Source organism: Haliotis rubra, unplaced genomic scaffold, assembly GCF_003918875.1.
Source record: "Haliotis rubra isolate DU_JTF1 unplaced genomic scaffold, ASM391887v1 Scf440, whole genome shotgun sequence".
Classification (NCBI taxonomy): domain Eukaryota; kingdom Metazoa; phylum Mollusca; class Gastropoda; order Lepetellida; family Haliotidae; genus Haliotis; species Haliotis rubra.
The window spans coordinates 246,798-263,274 of NW_025767125.1; the positions used below are offsets into that span (position 1 = coordinate 246,798).

Consider the following 16,477-nt stretch of genomic DNA (forward strand, 5'->3'; position numbering starts at 1 on the left):
TGCAATGTTGTTTAAATATACATTTGGCGTATTTTGTGTATGACAGGGAATTAAGTAAGAACTCCATCAAAAGGAGAGTAGTATAAGGACATGGACTCGCACACATGCACATGCACATGCACATGCACATGCACATGCAATGTTTCCAAATACAGTTACTGTGCATATGTAATGGTTACAAGTGTATTTTAACTGGAATGTTGTGTAGAATAGTGCATGAAACAAACTGCTAGCATAAGCTGAGTAATGGTAATGTAAGGTACAGCTGCACCAGGCAGGGTCTTGCATACAGGGGGTCATTGAAGAAAAACTGGTGTGAAATCGTGCATCCCAACTGCAAATCTAATGAGCTTATCAATGCTGTGTTCATGGTTGAAAGGGGTGATAGGCCCTCCAGGTTCTCTGATGATTTTATCGTAGCTTTAAATTTGGTAACCATGGCATGATAATGGTATACAAATATAACACTATTCTCATGTGTCCATTTGGAAACACTCTTAGGGACAGTTTTTAAGGAAAATGTTGGCTTTTTGATAATACGTTTTACTTTATTTCCCATACATTTGTTTAGGCCCAACTGTGATTTAGTAGCATTGATTTAAATGTACATTCTACCAGGAATGTAATGGATGGCCATTAGCGAAAACCAGCCTTTGTAAAGGAAAATAGGGAAAAAAATAAGAATGGCTGTGCTTTGAAAAACTTCTCATTTTTTGTACAAATGGAAGTTGTAAAAATCAATTATTGTATTAAGAGTTTTCTAAGTTAGATCAAATTAGGAAGAAAGTGCCGCTGGTCCTGGCTATGACTGAGGTTTTCTCATTAATTATTTATTCATTATTCTCACTTTATTTTGCCTGCTGGAATAACAAAGCTCTGCACAATGGGTGGTTATTTTAGTGTAGGTCGGTAAGGTCACGGAGGAAACTTTTGTTAAAGGAATGTGAATTTCCACAATACGTCTCTCTTCCATTGATTCCTGGAGAAAGCTTGAAATACCTGCCACAGTTTGAGGCATGAAATACCGATTGTCAATACTGTATTATTCATGTGTCAATCAAACACCATTTCAGTATGTCCTATAGATACTTTAATCTGACCCCTTAGCCAACTCACACACTGAAATAGTCCTATTCCTTGCAGCACACTTCGGGCTGTTGAGGGGAATATGAAAACATAAGGCCTATAAAAAAAAATGTTGTGTTTCCGATTACCCGACTGACCCTTGAATTCTGGTGCAGACCCTAATTTTTTTAAGCGGAATGAATAAAATAAGCTTTCAGATACCATTATTATTTGTGGCACCGACAGACATCGGTCATTCTGATCATAGAGAAAGTTGATATGATGACCACAAGCTTGATTGAATAAACAATTATACATTGATGAATGTGTTATTCTAAAAAAATATGTAAAAAATATTTTCCTACCTACCTACCTACCCTAAATTTTAAAGAGGTGTAATCGGAACCACAACAATTTTTTTACTTGGCCTAAGGAGCTCAATTGTGTATGTTTTCATCTTTTTCAAAATTCACAGTGTGTAAATGTGTGCTACTAGAGCACCCAGTTTGCACATATAAACTGATAAGGGCTGTAATTCCAACTGTGCCTCATTCTCCTTGCTGTCTCAACACCAGCAACATTTAGTTCTTTCCTAGTCATGGCTATTTTATTATATGATTTTGACTACCTCCATGGTCCAAACAATACAGCCTCTGTGGTGATGGGGTAGCCTCGTGGTTAAGGTGTTCGCTTGTCACGCCGAAGACCCAGGTTTGATTCCCCACATGGGTACAATGTGTTAAGCCCATTTCTGGTGTCCTCTAGTGTCCACCGCTGTGATATTGCTGGAATATTGCTAAAAGTGGCATAAAACATACATACTCACTCACTCACTCACTCACTCCATTAATATTGTATAAACTGGCAGGATGCAGCATCTAAAGGTCATTTCAGAATATATTGGAAGTCATGTAACATTTGAGTCATGATAATTGCACATTGGTAATAATTCATATTATGTTTGATGTATTGTACATGGTTAATGCTTTCAGAGAGCTTCTCACCGTGATTGCTGATAGTAAATCTGAGACTTATACCAAATTGATATTCCTGATCCAGATGGTTGCTGCAGGTGTGATGGGGGGGTGGGGTTGATTGTAGGAATCCAACTCATGCTGGTTTACATCCACTTTCCAGGATTCCTGGTATGGGTGAGCCAGGAACTCTGGCCAGTGGCCTGTATTATCAGAATAGTACCAGCACGCCTACCAAACATCATAACCTTTGACCTTCCCACTAATGAATGGTATCTGGTTTGAGAAGCAGACCACTAAGCTGGCCAGAGGGTTAGGTAGACTTGTGCAAGTCTCTGAGAAAACCTTTCACAAACAGTTATTGGCAGCTGGATCCACATGGTCCACTTTTGCCGATCACTGCCTTGTATGCATATATGTTACAGACACTTCGTAGTATGGTAATTTTTTCAATTTTATACCAGTCTCTATGGCAATGATTATTCGTTTATATCATGATCAAACCTGGATTATGTATGTAGAAGGAATAAGTCCCTACAAAAGGCTGGCGTCCTTATGACAAGGATGGAATCAATATACATTAGTGTTGGGAATTGGTCTAAATCTCATATTTGATGATTGGTTCATTACAACCGATCAATCATCGAAAATAACTGGTTAGCGTCATTTATCAAATTTTCCTGTTTATGTTTGTTAATGCCCCAAAAATAAAGAAAAACATGTAGTTCTCTCGTTTTTTTCACAAATTGCACAAAATGCATTTGCAAATTTCACATCTTTAAAGGATGACTAGTGTGTTAGGAACATAAATTTCCTGGAGTTGTTAAGATAAATTTAATCATGACTTGGAACGAGCTTGTAGTGCTTATCGCAATGTAGAGACTAAATCAACCTTTTGAAAAATATTGTTATTGCAAACAAGTGTTCCAAAATTGTTTGTGTTCGATTATGAGAAAACATGATCGATTGCTTGGTCGTTTTGTCATTGCGACCAATCTTCGATTATTTCAATTAATGGCACCACCACTAATATACATCCACGTAGTAATTATACAGTATAGACTTGCAGGAAGGCTGAGGCTGTTGTCATCAGAGTGATGCTATTCTGGATGAAGATATTTCCTGTGTTTCATTTCATGCACAGGTGAATGCCCTATCAAGGATAAATTAGCAAAATGACTTTGAAATTTACTCTGAGAAAAGGTGGTATTTCAGGGGTGGAAATAACTTTAAAATTGCTAGTGTACTCCGGTACAGGGGCACATGTAAAATCACTTGCCCTGATAATTTTTCCACTGTACCGGCCGTTTTCTTGTTGATTTTTTAAATAAACAACATAATTAATATTGGAAAGTCAACTGGACACTGGTACAGTGTGATATACAAATTTGCTTGCCCAACAGACAAAAACACTGGACTCGGGCGTCGGGCAGTGGGTTATTTCCACCCCTGTATTTAAGCATTCATATGATTCAAGACAATAGGATATTTGTTTTAGTAATTGTATAAATGTGAAACTTGTATTATGAAGGAAGAAAATTTATTTGTTAGTTTTGATTCATCACCATGAATAAATTCCTGTTTTATCATTGAGGATTAGCTGTAGGTCAGTGGTGGGCTCAGTCAGCCAAGGCCTTATGTGGTAACTGCCCTTTCTCAGTTGGCAAAATAATGAATTAGTAATCATGGGGAGGAATATTCCATTGATTGTTGACATAGTATTGACGGGTCTGGATTGTCAAGGCGACACTGAAGTTCCTTCTCTCAGACTAATGTAATAATGTCTACCTTGTTCCAGAAGTGGCCACCATGCTTTCCTTAGTGGTTGTTAAAAATTCATTCAGCAAATTATATTTGTGGGTGCCATTTTCTATTTTCCCGTATAAAACTTTCTGTATATAACTATAACTCCCAAGCAATCCATACAAGTTGGTACTAAGATTACAAGACTGGGGACTACAAGTGTGGCTTGATTTCTTCCCGGCTTGATCTGATATTGGGTCAGTGCTCATGATATCGACCACTGGTTAGCTTAGACTCACTTATTGGCAGCTTGATGTATAGCCGGAATAATGTGGACCTCACTCACACACTCACAAACCCATTTCTGGTGTCATAGTGATATTTCTGGAATATTGCTGAAAGCAGCATAAAACCCAACTCACTCACTCACCCAAACTCACTTGTTGAACAAAACAAAATATTTTGACATGTCTAACCCACATCCAGAAAGAGCAGTAGAATTAGAATCTTGACCAAGCAGTGCTATAAAAGAAAACCTGGTGTTATCACCCGAAATCATGGTCAGTATGGATGATCATTTGCCAAGTGTAGTTCAATTTCATACAATGTTAATGATCAATTGTGTGTGAGGCTACATTATTGCAGCCTCTGCCACTAAGTGCAACATCTTTCAACAGAGTACTTGAGGCATTGTTAGCATCTATAGTTCTGCATTGAGTTGCACTCAGTGGGATTGATGTGTATTCATGATTATTTGTTTTTTATCTCTGTAAAGAATCTTACAGTTCCATTTATCCATACCATGTGACATTTCAGTGTTGACCCCCAAATCACATGACTGACATTGACCTGGAGTACAGTCTCGTCACATGATCAGTATTGACTTGTCACTTGATTGAACATGAGGATCATGTGATGCATATTGATTCGTCTACCAGAAAATAAGATGGCATCTGGTACAAACATTGCAGTCTCTGCAGCTAGGTGACTGCAATGAAACAAAACAAATGATTAATCTTGATGGTAAATGTGTGGGGGAAAAAAGACCCAAGGATCCAACTTCTTGGTCGGTCTTACTAGAGGGAGGGAGTGACTTTAGTTGTACGCTGCACTCAGCAATATTCCATCTATATGGCGGCCGTCTGTAAATAATCAAGTCTGGACCAGACAACCCAGTGATCAATAGCATGAGCATCGATCTGCGTAATTGGGAACCAATGACATGTGTCAACCAAATCAGCGAGCCTGACCACCCGATCCCGTTATTCGCCTCTTACGACAAGCATAGTCGCCTTTTGTGGCAAGCATGGGTTGCTGAAGACCTATTCTATCCGGGATCTTCACAGGTCCGGTCTTACTAGACCACCCCACAGGACCGATACCAGATAGTTGTTTCAGTAAGGCTATTCTCTTTGATTAAAGGGCCTTGTGTTTGTTTCTTTGTTTCTTGTTTAATTCCACACTCAGCAATATTTCAGCAATAAATATTCCAGCGTGTAAATAATTGAGTTTGTACTTGACGATCCAGTGGTTGATATAGCAAACACATCTACGAAATATGCTGACACAGATCAACAAGTCAACAAGCCTAACCACGTGGGTGCTGTTGTTCAAAACGATCTTAGTGCTAAGGTCTGTAACTCCCATACCTTAAGATAGCGCAGAGTTTGCTTTGTACAACGGCACTCAGATCTTGTTGTAGGGGTGAAACGGTATGCTCTTACCATGGTACGGTACGCATTGCCGTAAAAGGCCTTCGGCTTAGTCAGTTTCGGTTCAGTACATGAGATTTGACCATAATGCAGAAAACCGACAATACCGAATTTATTTTTAATTGCATTACGGTATACCGAACCGAAGGCAAAATACCACGGTTCTACTAATACCGTGGTATACAGTTTCACCCCTATTTTGTTGGTCGCCCAATTCCAACCCACATCATCATGGGTCTCAATCAACTTTGAATTTCTAGTCATGGGGAGGAAACATGAAACAGGGTTTTTCTATTTTTTGGCCTGAATTATATGAAACATATGCAAACAGCTGAGTGAATTAGGTCATCATGCATTCCATGCTTTCATTAAGGTTCATTAGTGACACTTCCACTCAAATAATCTGTTATTATTAATTACGGAACAGAAGGAGATGTGGGTCATGCCAGCTGTGGGCCTTGTAATAATGGGTAGTGGACACAAATCTCAGCTGCCATGTTAGCCAGCAACAATATGGTAGCCTTGTGGTTTAAATACTCACTACTGCGACCCTGGTTCCATTTGAAGTGGGTGCTGGGTACTGCTTGTACTTATGTATAGTGTTAGAAACTAAATGTTTAGCTCAGTGTGCAGACTAGTAAGTTTTCACGTCTGGAAACAAGTATCAGCTGGCCCTGTTTTCAGCTATTTAATTGACATTGTAAGTGTCCTGGTGACATAAGCAAATTTCTACTGATACACCGGGGACGGTGGGGTAGCCTAATGGTTAAAGCGTTCGCTCGTCACCCGAAGGCCCGGGTTCGATTCCCCACATGGGTACAATGTGTGAAGCCCATTTCTGGTGTCCCCTGCCCGATGATATTGCTGGAATATTGCTAAAAGCTGAATAAAGTCATACTCACTCACTCACTACTGATACATCAGAAACACATTGTATCATTTTCTTAGATATGTTTACAAAATGTTTTTAAAAGATTTTAGGTTTTTTAAAGTCTTAAATCATTCTACAAAAATATGAAAATGTATGAAGGACCCTGATGTATTTTGCAATACAGGCCCTTTTGAAAATTCATTGGCCTGAGGCCTCATTGCTGGTGTCAATTTCATACACTGCTTGTGTAGTGATAAACTGTGGAAACAAACTTTTATCTCTCTCCCCTAGAGGCTTTATGTTAGAATATGATGAGAAGCTACATTTGTAGTACCAAGCAAATGATTGCACACCTTCAGATCCCGATGGTATGGGACATTGATCATAATATCAATCACTGGCTTGTCTAGTCCAGATTTCATTATGTGTCACCTGCTAGTGCTGCACTATGCAACAATGAAAAACTATGCCTTGTAAATCTCGATAATTTTATTTGTGAAATTCAAGTTAACAATATGAAATACTATGGCCATTATGCTAAAGTTCTGTTCTAAGTTTTAACATGAAGTCAGAGCTCCAGATAAGCATTTTCCAATCTGGGTATTTTACCCATGGTGTCTGTTACAAATGGGTACTACTGATCTTCACTAGGTACTTAAATATTTCAACACCCACCTTTTTTTTAAAAGTTGGGTATTTTCTATGTCAGTAATTTTAACATGTTAAAAAAGATAACCATATCTAACTGTTTGTACTTCAGACATTAACATGGTCATTGTTTAAAGAGAAATAAAAACAAATGTGAAGTTTTAAGTTACTTTATTATTTGACTTATGCAGTGACCACATTGAAATGTAAACATGTTGGCATGATAATCTACCCGGTCTCGTAACATTTGACAGTTAGCTACTTTCTGTTACACATTTGTTTTTTACCGGTAAGTCAGGGTACGCAAGTCATCATGAACCAAGACGTTTCTGTAATTTCCTTTGCGTATTTGGGACCCTACAGATATATTTCAGTGCGTATTTTGGAAATTTCAATGAGTATTTTAGATACGCAACTTATCTAGACTTCTGTGAAGTAGACCAAATTAACCATATCTATTCTGAAGAAGAAGCAAGACTTTTAGAAGAGCTATAAATTGTTAGGAAGTTAATTAGTTAGGAAGACCAAGTATCTATATTCTTTTCCATGGAGTACAGTGAAGTCAGGAGAGAGAGCTACTGTTTGTAAAACTTACAGATTTTTTTTTTTCAATTTTATTATTGGCTTGTAGTAATACTTGATCAGAGAGATACTGGTTGTTGAAAATTTTGAGCTTATACTTCAGTCGCTTCGGTTTATCGTCTATCAGCTATCTCTAAATAGCAACAGGTCACCTACATGTTAAGAGGCCTTTTAAATAATTAATGAGAGCTAATCTCCTTCTGTATAAACTTAATGAAATAATCAAGTCAACGAGACACTTAACTGTTACATGCAATGTAAAACCTGTTTTAGATATTGGGGACCGTTTCACAAAGCAAGCGTGGTGTTACGTCTATCGTAACTCCTTGGTTTAACATAGACTTATGATCATCGTTAAACTGTGATTGTTTCATGAAAGGGGCCCCTGTTTAAGTAGGAAGTGGTCCTGATAGTATTTATGACATAGTTGAATATACAACGCTCAGTCTATTTCATACATGGCTTCTGCTTGTAAGAGCGGTGGGGTAGCCTAGTGGTTAAAGCGTTCGCTCATCATGCTGATGACCTGCGTTCGATTCCCCACATGGGTACAAGTGTGAAGACCCTTCTGGTGTCCCCCGACATGATATTGCTGGTCACTCCTGCCAGTAGTCTTAAACTTTGGTGTTAATTTTGCATAATGACCAATGTTTCCATTTGATAAAGTGCCTTTTCAGAATTCCTGGATCAGAATCAACAGTCAGAACAATAACATGACATCATAATAGTTATACATTCAATAAAGCTTGCACATTGTCACAAGGCTGACAGACCTTCTTTGGGACTGTAGTTGAACACATAATTTCATGAGATTGATGTCATATTGATTTAGTTTCTAAGTTCTAATATTTGCAATCAGTTTGACATGACACCTAAATCTTGATAGTGCACGCCCTTTACCATCAGATGTTGAAAAGTGAACACATGATTTTCTCCCATTATGGTTTGCTGTGTATCCAGCTAGAGACCGGAGTGTACTGGCAGCAACTCCAGCAGATACGGTGTGATAATAATGTTATACACCGGGCGTTGTATCTCTAAAACTCATCCAGGATACTGTGAAGCTATATTGTATACCATAAGGTGGTCATAAAGGCTGTTTTGTTTATATTCATAATGTCGTGTTATTGGCTTTTCTGTTGAACTGGTTGAGGTGCTGATCCAGAGGGTCGTATTGTGTTCACTCGCTCTTGAAAAACTTCAACAGTCATAAACATAGACAGTGCCAAATATATTTTAAAAGTTGCCCTTTTCAAAAGTCTAAATTAGACTTACTGTATATTGTTTCTTGAACATGGATCCTTGATCCGTGGATCAAAAAATTAATAAAATTCCACTCTTTGCAGAAGCCCAAATTAAACTTACTGTTTGTTGCTTTTTGGAGGACTATTTTTTTTACATTGGCACACAATTTCATGTGTGTTCAAACACATTTTTGATTATTCTTTTCTAACCCCTATAGCACTCTCTAAAATAACATTATTAATTCTTAATTAAAAGATGTGTCTTCTTCGACACCAATGATTAGGGCTGTGTATTGGCAAATAAATTGTGTTGCAATACATATTGACACTGGTTGTACATGCAGATCCTATTTTGTACATACTTAGACCCTAAAAATAGATGTTATTTTTTCTGATAACAGCTATCTCAATATTGTTGAATCATTAGAGATTCTTATTTCTACAATTTATATTTTGTAAAGTATGCCTTTTTGTCAATTGAAATATATTCAAGATTTTAGCTTAAAACAGAGAGATAATCACAATACTCTACCAGTATACCAGTTCTCTGGAAAAAAAATATTGCAACTGTTTTGTTTAAAAGCATATTGCTGTATACCAGTAATCATGGGGTCCAACCAATGATGCCAATTAGTGTCCAGTGTCCAAGGTTGTTCTATCAACATGATGACTTGAAGATGGCCAGGGTTGAGCCATGTGCTGGCAGAGTGGAAAGGCTTGGCATGCCTCCAATATGAAAATTGACCCTGTGCTCTTGCCTAGGGCCGAGTCTGCTCCAGTCAGAATAGTTGGATTTGCAAATGTAGTCAGAAGTAGAAGTGTTTGCTGGGGGAATTAATAAAACTGGGATTGTTAGGAGTAGGGGCTGCCATTTACCTTCCACCAGCTCCCTAGCTGCTATAGCTGGGTTCTTGTTTATATGTATATTGGTGGAGGTCATTTCAGACAAGTGCTGTAAGGATTGGTTTGTGAAAGCGATCATGTAAACATATAATCATTTTGGCTTGTCTCTTGGTGCCATTTGGCTTTGGTGTTGTAATATTGGATGTGGATAATCAAATAAACGTGATGTGCTCTGATGCTGCTGCAAGAGGCATATACCCCCCTGTTTAGTCTCTGCCTGCAGTGGAAGATGTCACTCCTGTGTAAGACTATCCTTATCTAAATAACCATTTACATATGGAGAGAATAGTAACGTGATGTAGTTTCCATTGATGAAGTATGGGATTCTTTTGCACTGACAGTAGAGCTAGTTTATGACAGACCTATTTTAACAAATATATTACCCCATGGCAGTCTGTTCTATTGACTTGTAATCTATTGTCACAAACCAAGCTCTCTGCATCATTTTCAGCAGATTTTAGTGTATTTATCTTGGCTGCTTTCAACCTGTTAGATTGAACAGAATTAAACTAGACTTGGGCTTTAGAAATTCCAGGTTGGAATCAGTTCCAAGGAACTGGTCGTAAACAGCAACCAAATAATGCTTATGGATTGTTGCTCAAAGTATTGGTCACTGAATTATCTGATATAAAATTATGCTGAATAGTCAAAATATAGTTATCTACTTTTGATAGTGTATTTTTTATTATTCCATGATGCACAAAACTCGTTATTTCAGATGGTGTCTAAATATGGTAATGAGGGTTGTGGTACTGATGGAGACGTGAAACTATCATCCCATTATGTGTTAAAAGCTTTATTGGACCTTCAAAAAGTCATTTGACAGAAGGGGCGGTGGGGTAGCCTAGTGGTTAAAGCGTTCGCTTGTCACGCCGAAGATCCGGGTTCGATTCCCCCCACATGGGTACAATGTGTGAAGCCCATTTCTGGTGTCCCCCGCCGTGATATTGCTGGAATATTGCTAAAAAGCAGCGTAAAACCATACTCACTCACTCACTCATTTGACAGAGAAGTCTTAGTTTCATGTAAGACAAAACACAATTTAGACCATTACGCCTTTCTGATGAAGTTATCAGAGCCTTTCATTGATGACTATACCTGTGAAGACCCGAGTAACAATTGATCTTCAAGAACCAATGCTTATCATGAAGGGCAACTAAAGGGATCAAGTGGTCTGGCTACAATACATATCGTCATATCCCAAAATCCTAGTGCATGATCATAATGTCAATCTCGGGATTGTCTGACTCAATTATTTACAGACCGACATCATACAGCTGGAATGTTGCCAAGTACAAAAACAAAAGTTTCATTGTCCAGAGATGGCTGCTGCAGGATATCTCATAAGAATAATCTTTGCACGTCACACAAACATTATTGTCTGTGATATGATTTCTCATGTACAAGACCGCCTCCGTGGTGTAGTGGTTAGAGCGTCCGCCCGGAGAGCGGAAGGTCGAGGGTTCGATCCCCGACCGCGTCATTCCAAAAGACGTTAAAATATGGTACTTGTTGGTCCCTGCCTGGCGCTTGGCATTAATGGGTACAACAAGGACTTGTCGGCTCGGAGTCAGTATATAATGTGTCTGAGTGGGGTATTCATGCTTCACTGCGGCATGGTATCTCAGTGGGCTAGCACTATAAAACCAGCTTCAGTCTGGGCTAGTACAAGCAGCCACACATACACACGCATGCGCGTCATCATATGAGCGAAATATTCTCAAGCACGACGTTAAATCCAATTTCACCTCACCTCACCTGATGTACAAAGTTATTAATGACGAAAGGTTTCTGTACTTTGATACTTTGTAATAAATAGTATCAGGGCTCCAGATAATTTTTCAACATCAGAGTACGTACTCCTTATATTTTCAATATAGGAGTACTGGAAAAACTTAAAGGTCACATGCAACCAAAAAATCAAACATAATTAAAACACAATTATCACTTATTCATGACATATAATATACATTGCTGGTTATGAAAAAACAAAATTATAAGCGTACAATCACAAATCAAAAGTGCAATATTGTGTACTTGGGTTTACTTCCCAAGAAACGAAGCAGCCGGGATACCGAACCCAGTCAGAGCGGGTGGGTGTGCACTCAAGTGTAACGGCTGGTTCATTTGCAGATGCCCTCAGGGCTCATTGTGTGTGTATATATAGAGATGTTGGGTTTTGTAAATACATGCTCATTTTTTGTGTATAACATTTTGCAATCAACAGACATCATAACATGTCATGTGTTCAAGTATCACACCTGCCTGTCTGTGTAATTACATAATGTGACAGAGACCGAACTCGGGCCATAAATCAATGCGTTTTGTTTATGGTGTATAGCCTGATTGGTGTTAAGTTCAAATTGCATGTGGTCAGTGATCGCAGTTGTGTATTGAATATTGTCATTAGCAGACAGGCGGGCAGACACACAGGTGTCAATAAAACAAGACATTGAGTTTTGTCTGTGACAACGACATATCTATATCACAGTTAGAAATTCTGTCATTGCTAAATAATGACATCGCTTTTAAGTATCAAACTGAGAAAGTGACTCGGTAAGAACGTGTGGTGAAATAGACAAATGAAATTATATCAACAGTTTATTTACTGTCATAACATATAAAAAGCTCGCGCCTGTGAGATATCAATGTTATTTTTCAACTTTATAAGTTGATTTTGCATTTTTGATGATTTGTTTCGGTAAGTCCATACCGAAAGGTATCAGAATCTGCAAAGTTGTGTTTTACGTTGCATGTGACATTTAAGAGTACATTTAGAGTACTGAATGGAATTTAATGGAGTATCAGTAATCTTGTGTTTGTTTCATATATGCATCACAACATTGCTACTCTTGTGTAAACAGGTCAATAAACAATGAAACTACTTTTTCAGATAAATATGTCTGTAAATGATTCTAAGACCGTACACCATTGCTGTGGTGCGTATCTGCTACGTTTTCTTAATTATTTCCTACTGTATCGTGCCGATATGGCTGTTATCTGGAGCCCTGCAGTATTATCTGTAATGATTTCATATTTCAAGGTGTTTGGTCAGTAGATATATGTATGGTTAGTTCTTGCTTTGGAACACTACACACTTACTGAGTTTTCATTAAAGTTTGAATATTCTGGATCATTTTTTGAAATACGCGCCTATCCAAAATCCTGTGGCAGGAAGTGTTTGGGAAGTTTTTGCGTCCGACCTTAATTTCATATTTGTATGAGTCCCTGTGGCATGCTGTAAATTTATGTGTCCATTTATTTGTCACTATAAGCTGTATTTTCTTTTTAAATGAGACCCTCTGGAGATTATTCAGAGCCCGCAGCTTCAAAAGATGGTGAATCCTGTTGGCATTCGGGCAATTTTTGTTATTTCGAACACTGACTTGGGTGATATTTTCAGAACCTAATGTTGGGTGTTGGCCAGCATTCTGCGATAAGGCCGAGGTTGAATGTACGACAGTGTAAATTATCATTCATACTGAAATGAAGAATAGCCGCCATACCCCTACACAGACCACCTGCTTTGGATTGAATACTTAAGATGGCCTCCACCAAGTATTTATAAAGACAATTTATACCTGATCAGAGCTTCCCACAAGTACGGGTTCATTACCTGTAAGGAATGAGCACTGCTCCCATCTCCGAGGGATGTGTGTTTGTTTACATACACACATATACACTGTTTTCGAGCCACATGGATTACTAGGCAAACTGCTCGATTCTGAAACTGTTTTGGTTAGAAGGATGAGCTGGACGCTGCCAGGAGTTGATGGATTTAGACATTCAGATGTTTTGGGTGTTTGTTTTTTTTGTCCTAATTCAACATGACTGGAACCTTTGTTCTTAAACTGTGGTGAATGAAACAGTTTTAGATTTATAGTCTTCAGTTAACATCTCCAAAGCCTTGTCTTGTAAAGTTTCATATATATTTTTTTGATTGAGCTAATTATATAAGTTTTTCTTACTGTATGCACATACGCCTATAGAAAATGATGACATATAGCAGGTGAAACATTGTCGTTCATTGGTTAATGATTCAGACCTTATTTTGCCGATTTACCTGGGTTATTTATTAAACTTTTGGGAGTAAGAACCATTAACTGATGGCATCACAACGTAGAAAACATGGGTCCCAGAGAAATGTCATAGACAGAATGTAACATATTTCATTCAGATAATACAGCTGAATTCCTTATCTTATTTTTCATTTTGTTTATGTTAAATATTATTGCAAAATCATAGATTTTTTTGCATCATATGTTTTGAATGGCGGTGCTTACTTGTACGATAACGAGGGATATTGCGTCACAGATTTGTAAATTCATCGATGATGGCTCATGGTTGAGATAAGGCTCTCTTTAATAAGTCAGAGAGGTGTTTTACTATTGTTCGTGTGACCAGCGGGAAATTAGGGAGAAGTTTCCACAAACCCGTAATACAGGGATATGTATACATTTTCTATATGTATATGTTTGTTTGAACTTGGAGATGTACTCAATTCGATCCACCAAAAAACATCCATATTTCTTTTTTAATTTTTATTGCCATACTTTGAAGCACACACTTAACCACAACCAATACTGACACAGCACTCAACCACCAGTGACATAAATTTGCACATGCCCTAAAGGCGGCTAATTAAAAAATGGATATGGAATTCATCAACTGAAACTGCACTTGCTAGTACTAGGATTATGCAGCTATTGACTATGTATTAATTTTTTCAATGATTACCTACAGCTTTAATTTTTCAATACTATCAAGTTATTATATAAAATCCTTCATTCCTGAACATGCTTGCAAAGTTTCTTAGTCTCAAAAGACACCCTGTATTTTTTTGCATCCATTTTCAATATTTATGCATGTGACGCAGTATTTTACATCCGATAAATCCCCTCGTTTTTAATTATTCTCCATGAATTATTTCTAAACAAGACAAGATAGACATACAGATTCTGATGACTCATAAATGATTAAAAGTGGGAAAATTAATCAATCTGAAAGTCATTATTCAGTTGATTGCAAAGTTACATCAAAAACATTGTTACAAGATATGGCTTACTATATATGAGTTAAATGGCTAAAACCATCAGCACTGACATTAGCTGAATATAAATGTCGTGTTCCATATTCCTTCACCAGACCTTAAGCTCTGCGGCATTTGTAATTGATCTCATCTGAATAGGCAGTGTAAACAATTTTCATCAATCACTTTTACCCAGTATGTGAGCAACATGGTTTGTCTCAGCCATGTTTGACTGATGCACAGTAGTGTCCCCTTCTTGACTGGTTTGTCTCAGTTCATGTTTGACTGATCCACAGTAGTGTCCCTTTCTTGACTGATCCACAGTAGTGTCCCCTTTCTTGACTGATCCACAGTAGTGTCCCCCTACTACTTGACTGATCCACAGCAGTGTCCCCCTTCTTGACTGATCCACAGCAGTGTCCCCGTTCTTGACTGATCCACAGTAGTGTCCCCTTTCTTGACTGATCCACAGCAGTGTCCCCCTTCTTGACTGATCCACAGCAGTGTCCCCCTTCTTGACTGATCCACAGTAGTGTACAGAGATGCCAACCTCTTCTTACGATCCACAGTATTTGACTGATCGTCCGCGCTCTTGACTGATCCACAAATTTTAGCTTCAAAGTACGCCAATACAATTGCACTAGAAATACTACGAATTTTGAAGAAAATTCATTAAAATTCGGATGTATGGACAAAAACATATAATTTCATCGATTAATTACATTATTGGACTTCACATGCCTTCCATTCATCAAATTTAATGGCATATTTGAACTGGAATCATTGCAAGTAACAAACATAATTTTAGCGAAAATTAATATAAAATCTGAAACATTCAGCAGTTTAAAAAAGTCTCAGTGTGACGATATCCACGCATTTTGTCGACTTTGCAATGTGGATTTTTCAGTTGCTCACGATCACGATTTTAAGTATTTAGTTGACTACTAATTTTATGGTCAAACTAATAATTTTGATCTTGAAACTACTATTGGCAACACTTTGGGGTTGGCATCTCTGCACAGTAGTGTCCCCTTTCTTGACTGATCCAAGACAGTGGTCCCCTTCCTTTACTTGTGCCCTGCCCTTCTTTTAATGCAATAATTGATGTTAACACTTGGTGGTTTTAGTTTCTATTTCATGTTGAAGTTAAGTGAACTTGCTATTTGGACCCGTGAAGATCCGGGGTAGAATTATTTAGCAACCCATGCTTATACTGGAATATTGCTGAAGAGGCAACTAACAGGATCAGGTGGTCAGGCTCGCTGATGGTTGACACACTCACTCCCACTGCAGATCTGCTCGTGCTGTTGATCACAGGATTGTCTGGTCTTTGAGCCTTTAAGAATTGCTGTGCATGAATAACTTACTCATAATACTAACTGCTCTTTGAGAAATCTGTCACAGCATGCCGCTTTTGGAATAAGAGTTCCCCTTTTGAAATTCTGTCACCCTGCCCTTTTTGGATCCTGGGGAAACACTAAGAATGTATCAGGCTGATATTCGTTGATCCAAATCGTTTCTTTGCAAGGCATCATTGATCATATTGAGTAGCACTGTAACTAGTAGCATCAAAGGAACTCCTGACAGTGATAACTTAACCACCTGTGGCCACCAACAAGTGTTCTCTGCCAAAGTTTATAATAAACACCTCCCTGCACTGCCGCAAGATGCAGAAGATGGTTTTACTCATCATCCTTCAGCATATA

General features: G+C 38.1%; 1 protein-coding gene and 1 long non-coding RNA gene across 3 annotated transcripts in view; one reads left to right on the forward strand and one right to left on the reverse strand.

The window, feature by feature from the left end:
* LOC124289413 (potassium voltage-gated channel subfamily A member 1-like) overlaps window positions 1–16,477 on the forward strand; it is a 139,903-nt gene that overhangs the window by 67,039 nt on the left and 56,387 nt on the right. The gene's annotated exons all lie outside the window — the stretch shown is intronic.
* LOC124289415 lies at window positions 408–15,498 on the reverse strand. The gene is made up of 3 exons (XR_006901684.1): window positions 15,369–15,498; window positions 8,780–8,784; window positions 408–420 (listed from the first exon to the last, which is right to left on the reverse strand). It is a non-coding gene; the product is annotated as an uncharacterized LOC124289415 (long non-coding RNA).